The sequence below is a fragment of the Equus quagga genome, chromosome 12, assembly GCF_021613505.1.
Source record: "Equus quagga isolate Etosha38 chromosome 12, UCLA_HA_Equagga_1.0, whole genome shotgun sequence".
Lineage (NCBI taxonomy): Eukaryota > Metazoa > Chordata > Mammalia > Perissodactyla > Equidae > Equus > Equus quagga.
The window spans coordinates 20,163,826-20,179,825 of NC_060278.1; the positions used below are offsets into that span (position 1 = coordinate 20,163,826).

A 16,000-nucleotide genomic window follows, 5' to 3' on the forward strand; every position below is an offset into this window, starting at 1 on the left:
TCATTCATGAAAGGAAGAGTCAATCGATGGGGCAAAATTCATTGTTCTTATTTTAAGAAATTGCCGTAGTTTCCCCAACTTCAGCAAACACCACCTTGATCAGTGAGCAGCCATCAACTTCGAGACAAGATCCTCCACCAGCAAAAAGATTACAACTCGCTGAAGGCTCAGATGATGGTGAGCATATTTTAGCAATAATGTTTTTTTTTTTTTTCCTGAGGAAGATTTGCCCTGAGCTAACGTCTATTGCCAAACTTCCTCTTTTCACTTAAGGAAGATTTGCCCCAAGCTAACATCTATGCCAATCTTTCTCTATCTTGTTTGTGGGTTGCTACCACAGCATGGCTGGCAACGGGTGGTATAGGTCTGCACCAGGGAGCTGATCCTGGGCCGCTGAAGCAGAGCACACCAAACTCAAACACCAGGCCATGGGACTGGCCCCAATAAAGTATTTTTTAAATAAGGTATATACATTGTTGTTTAGACATAACACTATTGCCCACTTAATAGAGTACAGTGTAATATAAATATAACTTTTATATGCACTGGGAAACCAAAAAATTCATGGGACTTGCTTTATTGTGCTATTTGCTTTGCTGCAGTGGTTGGAACTGAACCCGCAATATCTCTGTGCTGTGCCTGTACTTAGAATCCGTGCATGGATGATTCGTACTAAATGAAATGATCTGAGTCTGGATTCTGATATAAAATCTGAAATTACAAGAGTCACGAATTATGTTGAGGTTTAGGCACTGTTTGGTGCAAGCAATGGAAGCAAGCTGTGGCTCTTAAGCCAAAGGGAGTGTTTTGGAGAGCTGCAGGCACATGGTGAGTCCATGGAAAGGCTGGCTAGTCTCGTGGGCAGGAGAGGAGGAGTCACTGCTTGGTGGGACAGTCAGGAAGGGGCACCTGGTGTGGTCAGTGGAACCCTGAGTGTATTTGGTCTCTGATCCTCTGCTCAGATTCCAAATGGCTCCACTCAGAGGTCAGACTGGTTTCACGTGGGTCACCTATCCACCATGGCCAGGAGCAAGCACACTGGATCAAAGTGCCAACACAGTCCAGTAGGAAAGGAATCCTTCCTGAAAGGAATTTGACATAGTGTTCAGAAGGGAAATGGGCTGCTGCCCTGCTAAAGCAACAGCAACCACCATCCCATTAAGGCTCGTAAACTTGAAATCACTTCTCACTTTAGTTTCTTTAAGAAAGACATTATCATACCTAGAGTGATAACTCTGGAAATAGTTGTAAATGATCACAATTCTTTAATTTACTACCCTTCTTTCTTTTCTCTGGATGTGACATGAGCAGTTTTTGAACTCAGAAAAAGTGAGCATTTATCTCCTCTAGTTTGGAAAAATAGTTCACTTCTCAGAGATACTTCTGAGTAATAGAAAAATGATTTATGCACAGTGCCAGGTGAAAGAATGATTATGGATTCAGGCTGAAAACGGTCTCCTGCATTAACTGCAAAATGCAGTTGATCCAGATCTTCATTTATAACTTAGCAATGCAGGGTGGAAATTCCAAATTTTTCCTTTGATCCAAGAAATCCATGATTTTGATATCAACATGTGACTTTCTAAAAGTAGACATCTGAGAAGTTTTGTATATTAAAATTATTTTTAAGAATCTAATTACGTATCTTTTTATCTAAGTTATGTATCTTTTTCTCTTGGAAGAGTGTAGAGAACCTCGCCTTTGCTGATGAGTCATTGATAAAGTTTTTAATTATTGTCTTCCTCAGCTACAGACTTGGCTTCTCTTATGCATTCTAGGATGGAGTTAACGTAACGTCCCACGGCATCAGAGACTATGACAGTCACAAGGCCCGAGTGCACCTCATGATGAAGAAGGCAAACACTGTATTCTTTCATCCTTTGCTCACCCAGGGATCTGGTCAGAACAAAACTCAAGGATTCCAGACAGTATGCATTAACATCGCTGCACTCTCCAAAGGTGAATGGGCTAGAAATGAAAATGTTAAGATATATTAACATTCAAAAGATTTGTGACATTTAACTGACTTCAGTCTGGTTTATTTACCAGGAAATATGTATGTCTATCTAATGCTTTTTTTTTTTTTTTGGCTGAGGAAGATTTACACTAAAATTTGGAATGTGTATAGCTCATAGGAACCCTATAAGGGGAAAACTTATAATATCATTGCTACTGCAACAATATTACTGATCTGAAAGTATGGCTCTGAACCCGCCGCCCAGAAATCAGATTCAGCAGGCAGCCATGTTTTTCACCCCTTAGACTCAGCATTTTGAAACTTAATGATTTCATCACTTACATTAAAAGTGACAACATTTTTCATAAATTCCCAGATTTCTCACTTCTCTAAAATTCAGCAATCTGACAGTACCGTGGGCTCACATTTACCCATGGTAACTTGGCTGTCATTATTAAATATTGGAGGCTACTTTGGGGCTGAGTGAAGCTTTCCAGTTTGTCACACCAACCCTGCTGTCTCCCTGAGACCGGGGCTTGGTTGTCATCTTCCATTCATTAATATTTACACCAGGCTCAAAAGGACCAGGATGAAGGTGAGGCGAGAAGACACTCTCCTCTGGGGAAACATTAAATGACTGGGGGGAGGGGACATCAAAAAACTCAGGAGTCAAGTTAAATAATATTTTTAAAAATCAAAATTAATGCAAAAAAGTCAATGATGCGCACTAATGTCAAAATTTTAAATAAAGACAAGATCAGACTCTCGACTAGCGTGATCCTCAGAATTGTGCAAATACGGGGATAGGCAAAATGATTCAAATGATGTGAATTTTAATTTACTGATATTGCAATTTTACAGTATTTTTCAATGACATTGGGTTTGGAAAAATATGAACCATTGAAAAATATAAAACATTTCTATAAGAGTGTTCATTTTCCCTTTTGCCTCAGGTTCTAATATGGCTTGGCATGGCACTGAGACTCACATAGGAATCAGAGTTTGTAACTCCACTGCCTAGAAAGTTGATGTTTTGGGCAAAGTAGGAAGGTCTTCTGACAGGTGTGGTCACCTTAAGATAACTAACTTTTGAGGAGGAAGGTGAGTTTTAAGTACTGCCTTGCAGCTTAGATCTGTTTCTAACTTTTCAAGAATGGGGAGAACCAAGCAACTTCCCTCTTACCTTCAGAGGGAAACAAGGCCGATATCGTACGTGAATGCTTTTGGACTGTAAATGTCCTTTTGATCCTAGAGGGGGGAATGAGTATATTATTTTCCTTTGCAAAGTATTTTCAGGTTTTATTTTTTCATGATGTGGCCATTGAAATAAGAACCCATCACAAACTCAATTGAGTAACGGACTTCTGTGACTAAGAAGATGATGAAAACCCTCAGAATACATTTGTTTCAGGATGTAGAGTTATCCACTCATTAGAAAAATCAAATGCTAAAAGCTAAAGACCTCTTATTTATGTAACTACATTCCCTGCCGCATACACATCCTCTGAAAATAACTATCACAGTAGTAGAAAACCTCTTGTAATTTCTGTTGAGGAAAAAAAAAAAAAAAGAGTGAGCCACAAAGAGACTGATTTGTGATGCAATGGAATAGCTTTCAATCTGAAGATCAAATGTGAATGAAATAATTGACTTTCTAGGAGAAGACTCCGTGCTCAGTTGCTGGGGGGATGTCTTTTCTCACATTAACCGGTTCAGTTTTCACCGACGAATTCCTGTCGTTTCACCAGTGCCGATTGCCACTATATCCTGTGAAGGGCACCAGCCAAGAAAACATTGGGAAGGAAATGGTAGGATTAGCAGCTAAATTCTATGAACTTAAAAAAGACATCAATCTGAAGGTATGTTTGTATGAAATGACAAGGTAATGATTACGGTTTTTTCTTGTCTTCAAAAGGCTAAAAATTCTCATATCTGATTTAATTTGAAAGTATAAAGTGCAGGAGTTGAGAGCTCATTGCAGAAACCTGTGGAGACCCATTAAGAATGACAGTGGAATTCAGGTTGTTCTTGCTTCCCCAGTGTGGGGGACCGGAGAACCGTGTGCTTCATCTTTAGGTCTTTGGGTTGTCCTGTGGTATGCGGGCTATCCTGTTCCAGGATGGACAGGTAGGAAACGAAATAGAAAACAGATTTAGAGCAGAGGAAATGAAGGACACAAGGCTACCTTCTGAATACGCCCAGGAAAGTTAAAGGTCTGGGCTGTCAATCATAGGCCTCCTTTATTTGTATAGAATCGAGTATTTATACATTTGGAAATCTAATAAGACTCCCAGCAAGCAAATCTCAAGCAGGCTTTTTGGGGTCCACTTGCATCTGGAATTTAATAAGAGGCATAGCCTGCATGTAACAGAGACTGAATATCACTGCTGCTTATCAATAGGGGGTGTGAGACAACATGCCATATGCTTTCCTAATAAACACACATCACTTGTAAAGTATTTGTTCTTAACTACTGGACATTCAATGCTGCTGATGATTAACAGAAAAATTATCAGTCAAGGCAAAGAAATGCACATAGTCGTTTTGTAGACTATGTACATTTTAGCCTCTGAACCAAGAAGCTGATCCTATTTTCTATATTCACACTGGATAACCATCCATCCATGCATTTCCCATGGGGGTGGCATGACCCCCAGATGGACTGAGTGGAATGATGACTCTGTACCTTCCGGTACTTTGAAGAGCACTGCACAGCAATGGTAGCTACATGCTGGTGGGAGTCATCTTCTGAAACACCTTCCCAGCTCAAGAATCTTACTTCACGCTTTACCCCTGCTCCCTTAGGATCCATAAATAAACCCCATGCATGAAAATGCTCTGTGTCACACTTGCAGATCCTGGAGAGTCTTGTCCTTCTCCCTTTGGTCAGTCTTAAACTATATTACAAAGGCAATTGATTTAGTCAATTGGGGCTTCTGAACAACAACCTTAGTTTTAGGCAGAAAAAAATTGTAAATGTTATGTTTCAGGTTTGTCAATGAATTACCTTCTGAATTTATTTTAGTTATTCTCTAAGTTACAATTTATCAGTTTTCGTGAGAACAACAAAACTAACTCCTGCTGTATAACTCTCATGTCCCTTTTCATATTTTCTTCACCCAAACTCAATAGAGCAGTCCTAACAGCTGTGTGGTCTCAATGAGAAAATCAGTAGTCCAAGAGTTGGCCTGGGCTATGTGACTCGTGGAGCTACGTTTCAGAGTCAGGTCGAAGTCAAAAATTGTTTTTCCCACCGTACGTTGCTCTTTGCTCAAAAAGTGACAAGAAATAAGAAATAAATAAGAGAGTCTGAATTGTTTTATTAAGAACAAAACAAGCAAACAAAAAATCAGTAATGCAGGACATCATTTTCGTGATGTGATCTAGTCACGAATGGGCGAGGCAGAATGGGGCCAGCGATGAACACAAAGGAAAGCAGAAGTTTGGTAGGAAACTATTTATGTTATGAGCAAACATCACACTGAGCCAGTTGAATACCTGAGATCAACAAGAGTGCCTCATAAAACAGAACTGACAGTTTGGGGACTCGTTGTCTTAGTTTATTTAATTAATTAATAATTAATTAATTAATTTAATAAATTGGTAAATTAATTAATTACATTAAACTAAAATGTTATTTTAGATGTTGGCAAGTAAATTAATGGACTCTAGGAGTATGATTTATTTACTACCTGATATGACTATTGTGGATTTATATTTTTAATACTTAACCATTTGTAGACGCTAGAAGTCTACTTCGTCTTATGGTGAATAAGCAAATTGAAGTGCCCCATAAGCTCTTTCTGTTTGGCATTGTTTCCAGGATGTTTGGAGATTGTGAGCATACCTTGTGAGAGGAGAAAGAGTCAGCCTTTGAAATAGCCCTTTGCTATAACTCTTTTAAAGAAAACCAAAATGAAACCAGGTGTCTAAGGACATGTTTTCTTAAGGAGATGATGTAATCTTTTCTATCTCTTGCTCACATAATCAGAATGCATGTATCAGGTACTCCATTTCATGTGCGTAATTTTGCAGTGAAGTGGTATTGCGTTATGGATGCCAAAACAGTACGAGTGGAATATTATTGTTTTTAGGAAAACTAACTTAGGGTTGTATCTAATAAAGCTGGTTGATGCGTCATTTAAGGGTGTTAAATCAGTTTCTTTCATTCAATTAACTCATTACCCAAGCAGAAATGAATGCTTCCAAACTCAGGGTGTGTTGAGTTTTGCATCAACAGTATATGGTAGGATTTCCAAAAGTCAGTTCTAGTAATACAACTCCCAAGTGTTTATCAGCGAAACCTTCCCTTTCTCTAAGTGAAAGGTCTTTCTTAGACCATTAGAGTGTGTCATGACCTGGGAGGAAAAACCAACTTCTCTGTCAATATCATGCTCTCAAGTTTGGCAAAGAATAGCTGGTCTCGTTGGCTGAGAACGGTCTGAGCAACTGAAGGCTACTACCCAAAGCTCCATCCTGGGCCTGACTCTGTGAGCTCCAGGCTGTCCCTGGGGACCAAGTCCCTAAGGGGATTTTCAGAACCAAAGACAGTGCAAACTCCAGGCTCACAGAGGAAGGAAGCATTCCCAGCAGCCATGGTGCCTAAACACCCAGTGGTAACATGGGGCCCTTCCTGTTGAGGGCATTTGGCTCTCACGGGTGCTAAGAACATAGGGACACCCCTTTTCTCCAAACCCTGGAGCCACTAGGCTGTCCTGTTAGCACAATGCCACAGAGGATGTTTCACTAGCACCAAAGTCAGGTTCACAGGCTTTTTGGTCAAGCCCGCATTTGAGAAAAGAGAGGAGAGAGTTACATTTTTGGTGTTGAATACTTGATATTATCTCTTTCTCTTAGGAATGCTGAACCCCCCCAACGTTTTTCATGAATCCCTTTTTTTTAATTGCAGTGAAATATACGTAACAGAATATTTACCATCTGAACAGTTTTTAAGTGTACAGTTCAGTGGCATTTAGTACCTTCACAATGTTGTGCAACTACCACCACTGTTTGAAAACCCTCTCAACACCTCAAACAGACACTCTGTACCCATTATGCAATAACTCCCATCCACAGCCCAGGTCACTTCTAATACATTTGTTTCTGTAAATTTTCCTATTCTAGATATTTTATAGAAGTAGAGTCATATGTTCGTCTTTTTATGTCTGGTGTACTTCATTTAACATGTTCCAAGGTTCACTCAGGTTGTAGCCTGTATCAGAACTTCATTCCTTTTTCTGGCTGAATAATACATACATACGTATATATACATTCATCTATCTTTCTCACAGTTTATTTATCCATTCATCTGTTCCTGTACCAGTTCTCCCAGGTGGATATCTAGGAGTGAAATTGTTGGGTTATGTGGTGATTCTATTTCTCTTTTGGAGGAGCCTTACAGATGTTTTTCAACATTTAAACAGAGATAGGATATCTCTTCAAGCTTTAATGGCACTTAACACTAACAGGCAGTGTTGAATTGGCACTGGCTGCCTAATTCTACAATTGCACAAAGGTATTACACAGAAATATGTCTTATCAAGAACAGAAAAATAAGCACTTTCTCACTGATTAAAAAATTCCCTTGTATTCTTTTTAGCCTTTAATGAAAAATTTCAGATACGTGGAAAGGTACATAGTACAATGAATGTCCATGTAACAATCACCCAGAATCAACAATTATCAAATGCTCCACACTTGTTTCATCCATCCATTTTTCCAATCAATTTTAAAAACATAATTTTATTTTCAAAGCTTAGAAAACAGAAAAATATAGAGGAAAAATTAACCATATTCCCATCTTTGGAAGTTGACGATTATTTCCTTCTATGATATTTACTTCTGGGTATGGCGAGTAGTCCAGTTTCATCCCATTTCTATTTTGGTTCTTAGTTGTTATATCTTTGAGCCAGTTTCTGCATAAGGCTCTTCCTCTTTGCTACTCATGCAGGGAAAGAGGGCTGACCTGGAATGCCAGACCCTGGTCTCACCTCTCTTGGCAACCAGCTCTGTCAAGTTCACCTGTATGGGCTTGACCTGATAACAACGCCTATGGACTCCATGTTCTCTCAGGCCCACCTAGGTTAGACATTCTGTGTCTGTCACCAATGCACACAGGCACAGGTGGTTGATGTCTCCACAGTGTTGGCAGTTAGCGTTGACAGCTGCCAAGAGGGCTCAGTGCCTCTCCTCAGCTCAGAGTCCTCTCCATCCTGACATGATGACGTCATCTCGCCTCCCCAGAACAGGAGGAGAGAAGCTGGGAGGCTATTGAGCAGTGGTCCCAGTGGCATTATGGAGGCCTGTACCCATCATATCTCTGTAACCACCACCACATCTGACCTCAGTTTGACAGACCCAGAAGATGGAGCTTGAAATAGACATACTCAGCCCAGATCTTCGAGCAACTCTTTCCCCACAAACAGGCCCCCTTACAGGTTTCAATTTGGGGCCTGCTGGGTACTCACATGTGCCTCTGGTTTTTTGGGATGCAAACACCCCGGCTTTCACTGCTTTGTAGATTTTCTCAGGTGACAAATGTCTGTGTGGGCTCCCAGCACCAAGCCTACAGTGGTCTCTCCTGGCTTGGCCACTGTTCCCAAAGTAAGACTCTTGTCTGGTAGAACAATGAAAAGAACCACAGGAAAGAGAAAAGATCACATTTGCTTACAGCTTAGAAATTAAAAATCCTGAGTCAACACTGTGTATTCCCTTCTCGAATCCCAAACTGAGTGGCATCAACTTGTCTCCCCTGAGTGACAATGTTCCTCTCACTGACTGGGGTGTTTTCAAGTTGGTCTCAGGAGCACTGCTCACTGTGTGCTCAGTGTGTCTCAGTAGTCACACGAATGAAAGAACAATACTGGTACAGCTGTTCTGGTGAAACAATTCTCTGAGATGGTTACTGGGCCTGGGTACTTCACACGTCTCTGAAAAAGTTTAAGGTTCAACTGTAGTTTCTTAATCACATGAATGAGTGCCAGGGTTACAGCAAGGCCAGTTGTAAACATGACGTGAAAGTAGGTGAAATTGAGTTTTGGCGTCATCTTTCTTTGTTTCGTAGCACTGTCTTAGTCCGCTAGAGCTGCCATAAGACAGTACCACAAACTGGGTGGCTTACAACAATAAAACTTTCTCTCACAGTTCTCGAGAGGATTTTGAGCCTTGTGCAGAACCAAACGAAGCAACAGAGGAACGAGGTGTCCTTTGTGATTCACAACCTTCCTGTCCTGGCCAAATGGCTGCTGTGGGCAAGGCCTGTGCAGACATGTTTGGCCTCAAGCATGGGACCTGCCCGGAGACCTCAGCTACAAGAATCCTGGCCCCAAATCGGAGGATTAAACTTGTGAGGCTAATGGAAAATTCCATGCGAAGAAAGAAGTCAAGTGTATGAGCTTGATCCCATTTTGTGTGAGGTCACTTCTGATAACCTTGGCCTTCGTAGCAAGGAATGCTCTCAGTGCCCTCCAGTGTCGTAGGTTACCAGTCTCCTGCCATCCTGTGTGGGATCTATTCATTTTAAGGGGCTCATTTTAAGTCCAGCATTTCTGCGTTTGGTGATATGTCGGGAGGGAGAGAGAATATGGGAAAAATAAGTCATTACTCTATATCATCATAAACTTAGCATTCGAAATAACTGTAAAACCCATAGGTTACACTGAACAGGCTATATTCTGTCTTTGGAAAAAATGTCTATGACGGCTGTTTTAAGAATGAAATAGTATAATATGACTCCAAGGTGCCATTTTTCTTTTGAGTCATCTTTCTCTCTCTTCCCTTTACCTTGACTCCTGTGTTTCATCCTCTAAGTTCCCCCTTCTCTTTTTTTCAATTTCTTTTGTTTCTATTTTCTTTCCTCTATAACCCAGTAGTTTCCCTACCTTGGAAAAAAGTCAAATCATCTGGGGATTTAAAAAGTCCCCATGGCTAGCCAAACACCTAAGAAACCTGATTAAGTCAGTCTGGAGTGAGCCTAATCATTAATATTTACAGCAGCTCCCGGAAGGCTCGAGGGTGCAGCCAGAGATGAAGACCACAAATCTCTGCCCGTGTGTCAGCCCTGCAGAAGGGCTTGTGGTTCTCCCACAGGCCGCTCAAGCCTTTAAAGGGGACCCTTCAACTTCCTGTCTTTAAAAAAATCCCTAAAACTATTTTCTAGAAATAAGCTCCAAAAGGGCAGCTAAATCATTATTTCAATGACTGGCTAGAATGATGCCTGCCACCAGGTGGGCCAATTAATAAAATAAAATCCATTGCCCCTTTTTGCTGTTCCATTATCTGAAGATGCACCTAATCCTGAGGCCGCTTCTCCCTTGAGAATCATATTGTTATCCAATACTGTGGATTCATTTTGAATGTTTAGACACATCTCCTGCTGCATAGGCTCTTTTGAAAGGTGCTTTGACATAGCTCAGACATTACCAATCGTAGAGGAAAATAGCAGTTAGTATCTTTTCATTTTATGGATGTTTACATTATCAGTCTGATCGTTTTTAAGTGTCTCGAGTGGTGTTCTGGAAAGATGGAATTGGTAAGGGACACAATGGCATTCCATTCTAGCATCCCAGTAATAAGAGGGTTGCGTGTTTCCTTCAAGTCTTTGACGTGTAAAGCCTCTTCTTCTAATTCTTAGAATCTCTTTGACCCAGGAGATTTCCTGACGGTCCACCAGTTAAACAAGGCAAGTGCTTAACTCTCCATGAAAAGCACTTTGAAGATGAACAGGAAATTTTCTTTTTTTGTAACCTTCCTAATATTTCAGTGTATCAACTGTTTCATTGATGGATGGCCAAAAAGGATGCTTTCTGCAGTATCACGAGATGTTCTATAGTGCAACAAGGAATTGCCTTCCAAAAGGGGTTCCTGTGTACTACTCATTTACAATTCCATATATAATTAACTATGCACGTAATTTTTAAATGTAATCAATAATAAAGAATATTCTATGGATGGTAGTGTTTAATATATATCATATTTTGTATAGTGGTTTCAGGCCTTTTGGTTTCTTGAAATAATCAGCTATTTAGCATAATTCTTAGCATTATTTTGTCCTTTGTACCTGTATCTTTGTGTGCACGCTTTTTGTGACCTCTGTTAAAAATCTGCATATCCAACATTGCAGCACATTTCTATACACAGACAACAAACAAGCTGAAAGAGAAATCAAGAATACCATCCCATTTATAATCACAACAAAAAGAATAAAATACATAGGAATAAATTAACCAAGGAGGCAAAAGACCTATACACTGAAAACTATAAGACATTATTCAAAGAAATTGAAGAAGATAAAGAAATAGAAAGATATTCTGTGTTCATGGATTAGAGGAATAAACATAGTTAAAATGTCCATATTACCTAAAGCAATCTACCGATTCGATGCAGATTCAATGAGATATCATTCTCCCTAATTTTAGAATATAGTATGAAGCTATAGTAATCAAGACACATGGTGCTAGCAGAGAAACAGACTCACAGATAATGGAACAGAATCAAGAGCCAAGAATTAAACCCACACGTCTATGGATAGGTAATTTTTGACAAAGGAGCTAAGAACATTCAATGGTAAAAGAAAGTCTCCTCAATAAACGGTGTTGGGCAAACTGGACACCTACATGCAAAAGAATGAAAATAGACTATATCTTACACCATACACAAAAATTAACTCAAAATGGACTAAAGCCTTGAATGTAAGACCTGAAGCCATGAAACTCCTAGAAGAAAACATAGGCAGTCCACTCTTTGACGTCAGTCTTAGCAGTATCTTTTCAAATACCATGTCCCCTCAGGCAAGAGAGACAAAAGAAAAAGTAAACAAATGGGACTACATCAAACTAAAAAGATTCTGCACAACAAAGGAAACCATGAACAAAATGAAAAGACAACCCAACGACTGGGAGAAAATATTTGCAAACCATATATCTGACAAGTGGTTAATTTCCAAAATACATAAAGAACTCATACAACTCAAGTGAAAAAAAAAACTCAAACCAAAAATGGGGAGAGGATATGAACAGACATTTTTCCAAAGAAGATATACAGATGGTCAACAGGCACATGAAAAGATGCTCAACATCACTAATTCTTAGGGAAACGCAAATCAAAACTAGAATGAGATTTCACCTTATACTGGTCAAAATGGCTATAGTTACCAAGACAAAAAATGAGCAATGTTGGAGAGGATATGGTGAAAAGGGAACCCTCATACACTGCTGGTGGGAATGGAAACTTGGCGTGGCCACTATGGAAAACAGAATGGAGACTTCTCAAAATATTAAAAATAGAATTACCCTACAATCCAGCTATCTCACTACTGGGTATTTATATTCACATTGGCCAAGCCAAGGAAGCAATTCAAGTGCCCTTTTTTGGATGAATCGATAGAGAGGATGTGGTTATATATCCAATCGAATCCTATGCAGCCATAAAGAAAGACAAAATCATCCCTTTTGCAACATCATGAATGGTCCTTGAGGGTATGATGTTAAACTAAATAAGCCAGACAAAGACAAATAACTGCACGATTTCACTCATATGTGGAAGATGAACAAAGGCATGGATAAAGAGAACAGATTAATGGTTACCAATGAGGAAGCGGGTGGAGCTGGGTGAAAGGGGTAAAGGAGCACAAATGTACGATGACAAACAAAAATTAGACTACTGGTGGTAAGCATGATGAAGTCTAAACAGAAATTGACAAATTATTATGTATACCTGCAATAACACAATGTTATAAACCATTATGATCTCAATAAAACTACTGAGAAAAAAAGAGGTGTTTAATTTAGTGAGAGTCCAGTCCAACATACTGGCAACAGTTTGGCTGGTCATTTAAAACAATGGTATATAAAGTAAACAATGTTTTCAAGAAAAATATGATCCACACTCTTGACTCTCTCAGAGAACTAGAAATTCTTTCTAATTTTCTTTTCTATGCACTAATCACAGATTATTGCCTTAGCATCTCATATCTTTTTTTCCTCGTCACCCTTTCACTGTTTCTTTGGCTGAAAGAGCTCCTTTCAGATGCCACTTCTCATTAACATGTTATCATTTTTTAAATGATGCCTTTATATAATGGGAACAATATAACAGTCAAGGAGAGAGGCAGGCCAGGATGCAGAACGACTAGCTACTGTTTTCCCCAAGGCAAAGAACCCAATGATCTTCTTCAACTATTCTCAGCACAATCTGGTCCAGAGGGGATGTCGGCCTTCCAGTCCAAAGTTCCTGGAGAATTTTCTTAACTGAGCAGGTATCAGAAACAACAAGTGGAAACAGATTGCTGGCCTCTCCCCCAGGTATTTTGATTCCATGGGCTGGAGATGAGCCTGAGAATCTGCATTTCTAACAAGTTCCCAGGTGATGTTGAGGGTGCCGGCAAGGGAACACATTTTGATGACCCCTGCTGTCGTTAAATGACCTTGGTCCAGAGTTGTGAACACTCCTAGCCTCAGTTTCTGATTGCTTACTGGGAAACGAGATTCTATAATCACCTGGGTTCCCTTTATCCGTCTAGTGACAAGATTTGAACTTAGAATGGTTCTGATACATCGCTGCTTGAAATCACCCAGGAGAGCAATGGTGAACGTAAAACAAACAGCTGTATCATTATCTTAGAGATTACAGGATCCTACATACAGCAGAACAGAGGCTAATCAGGTCATTTATAGAAAAATCCCAGGCAGAGCTTTCTATGGAGCTTCCACAAGTGCACCCCGAAGGAGACACTTCATGTCAACCGGGAAAAACAATTCTAGAGAGCAATTTGATCTGTGTGCTGTACAGTGACATCTTTGAGGAAACATCCCGGGCAGCACACACATTCCCTCGGGATTCACTTCTGAAGGACTAATTGGGAGGTGGACACAGGGCTCCAAGTCCGTTTCCAGGACACAGTGTAAACACCCCTGTGGTCCTCAGGCTCCCAGGGCCGCCGCACCCAGAGCTCCCTGGAGACGGGAAGACGGGAGGGCGGGTGGAGACTGGCTCCCTCTGCACAGCCAGCCCGGGTATCATCCCCCCTACCTGCCCCCAGAGGACCCTGCAGCCTGCCCGCCTCAGCTCCAGCGGCCCGCTCTGCACCGCGACATCCCTGAGATTGGGCTTCCACATTTCTAGACATTTCTAGGTCTCCTGGCTGCCCCGGAGGTCACGTGAGCCCAAGTACCAAAACTGACAAGGTAGCTGAGGGCAGACCCTCTTGGTAAAGACTTCCCACTCTCCTCTCATAAAGCAGGGAACAGAGGCCCTAAGAGGACCCGGAATGCTAGGGGGATGTCCCTGCAGGCACTGAGGTTGGCACAGTCAGGTAACCGCCAAGCAGCCAGGTCCCCCTGGGGTCTTGGGGGCCACAGGAGTGTGCGAATGCACCTTCCTTACTTGTTCCCTGGGGTGCCCGGAGGAAATGTAACCACCACAGGGACAAGGGGGGCCCGAGGAAGGAGGAGAGCCCAAGTGGCAGCTGTGCAACTTGCCCTGGAGGCCACCACCCCAGCCACGGTCACCAGGGCCGCTGCCTCTCCAGAGACAGAGGTGGCTGTGCCCCTTCCAGCCCGAGCTCCGTGCAGCCCAAAGGACACCTGGATCCCTTCTGAGCACTGGCCGAAGTGGTCCAGCAGGATGCCCAGGCGGGATACAGAGTGCGGTTCCTGCATGACTGTGGCGAGGAGAGGAGCCGACCTGGACTGGGCCCCACTTAAGTCTGTGGGCCGCCTGGCCTCCAGGTGGCTGGAGGGGCCACTATTGGACCTTGCCAGGCCAAGAGCGTGGACCTCCAGTGAAGCGCATCTTGGCCCGCCCTGTCTGTGGCTCTTTGCAGACACGCCCCTCAGCCTGGCGTGTGCTCCCTAGACCACTGCTGGGTCCGACTTCTTTACTGCACATCCTGCATACAAAGACTCATGGAGATCATCCCTGCCTCACAGAGTAGGAAACCTACTCTTGAAGGGCTCACTAACTGGGTCAAGGTCAACCAATGAGAAACTGATCCCACACTCTTAACTGCATAATTTCCATCTATTTTATTCCACATGGCTATTCCTTCCACTAAGCTGGTGAAGGAACAAAAATTCAAATATTCAGCCCTGGATGTAATGTGTGCTTTTCAAAAGAGGTCTTTAGTTTAATAGGAGTCCAGTCTGAAATATTAGAAACTGTTTGGCTGGTCATTTTTTAAAACGTATTCAATAAACAACACCCTGAAAAGTCGGAGCCATACGTACACACACTCCACTCGTTTCCATTCCTTTAAATTTGAATTACAATTTCAGAACTTGTTCCATAAAGATCATGGTCTTCTCTTACAAAAACTGAAGACACTTACAAAAGATCACACTGATAATGTAAACATCCATAAGATGAAAAGACACCAGCTGCTATTTGGCACTATGATTGCTAATGTCTGTGCTATGTGAAAGAACCCTTAGAAAGGAACCTATGTGGCGTGAGATGAGTGTCTAAAGGTTCAAAATGAATCAACAGTATTGGATAACAATATAATTCTTGCCTCAGAAGCTGCCTCAGGATCAAGTGCATCTTCAGTTAACGTAATAGGAAAAGAGGCAATGGATTTTATTTTCTTAAGTGGCCCACAAGGTGGCAGGCACCATTCTAGGCAGACTCTGAACCAACAGATTGGTTGGCCTCTTGGAGCTGATTTCCAGAAAATAGATTTTGTTTTTTTAATATAAAGGGAGGTGCACGGTCCTCCGTGAATGGTTGGTGAGCTCCACTGGAGAACTGCAAGGCCTCTTCCAGGGCTGACACAGGGGCAGGGTCATCCCCTCGGGCTATACCCCAGAATCTTCTGGGGAGCTACTATCATTACTGATGACCAGGCCAACCCCAGACTGATTTAATCAGGTTTCCTATGCATCGGGCCGAGGCATGGATACTTTTTCAATCCCCAGATGATTCAACTCTTTTGCCAGGGTAGGGAAATTACTGAGTTACAGAAGAAGGAAAACAGAAACAAGAGAAGCTGAAACAAAATAGAAAGGGGGACTTAAAGGATGAAACAGAAGGTTCAAGGTAAGGGGAAGA

The 16,000-nt window shown here is 41.5% G+C and overlaps 1 pseudogene; it reads left to right on the top strand.

Annotated features, from left to right (window-relative positions):
- Positions 1-5,834, top strand: part of LOC124248723 (phytanoyl-CoA dioxygenase, peroxisomal-like) — a 28,051-nt pseudogene extending 22,217 nt beyond the window's left edge.
- Positions 5,835-16,000: the final 10,166 nt, after the last annotated feature.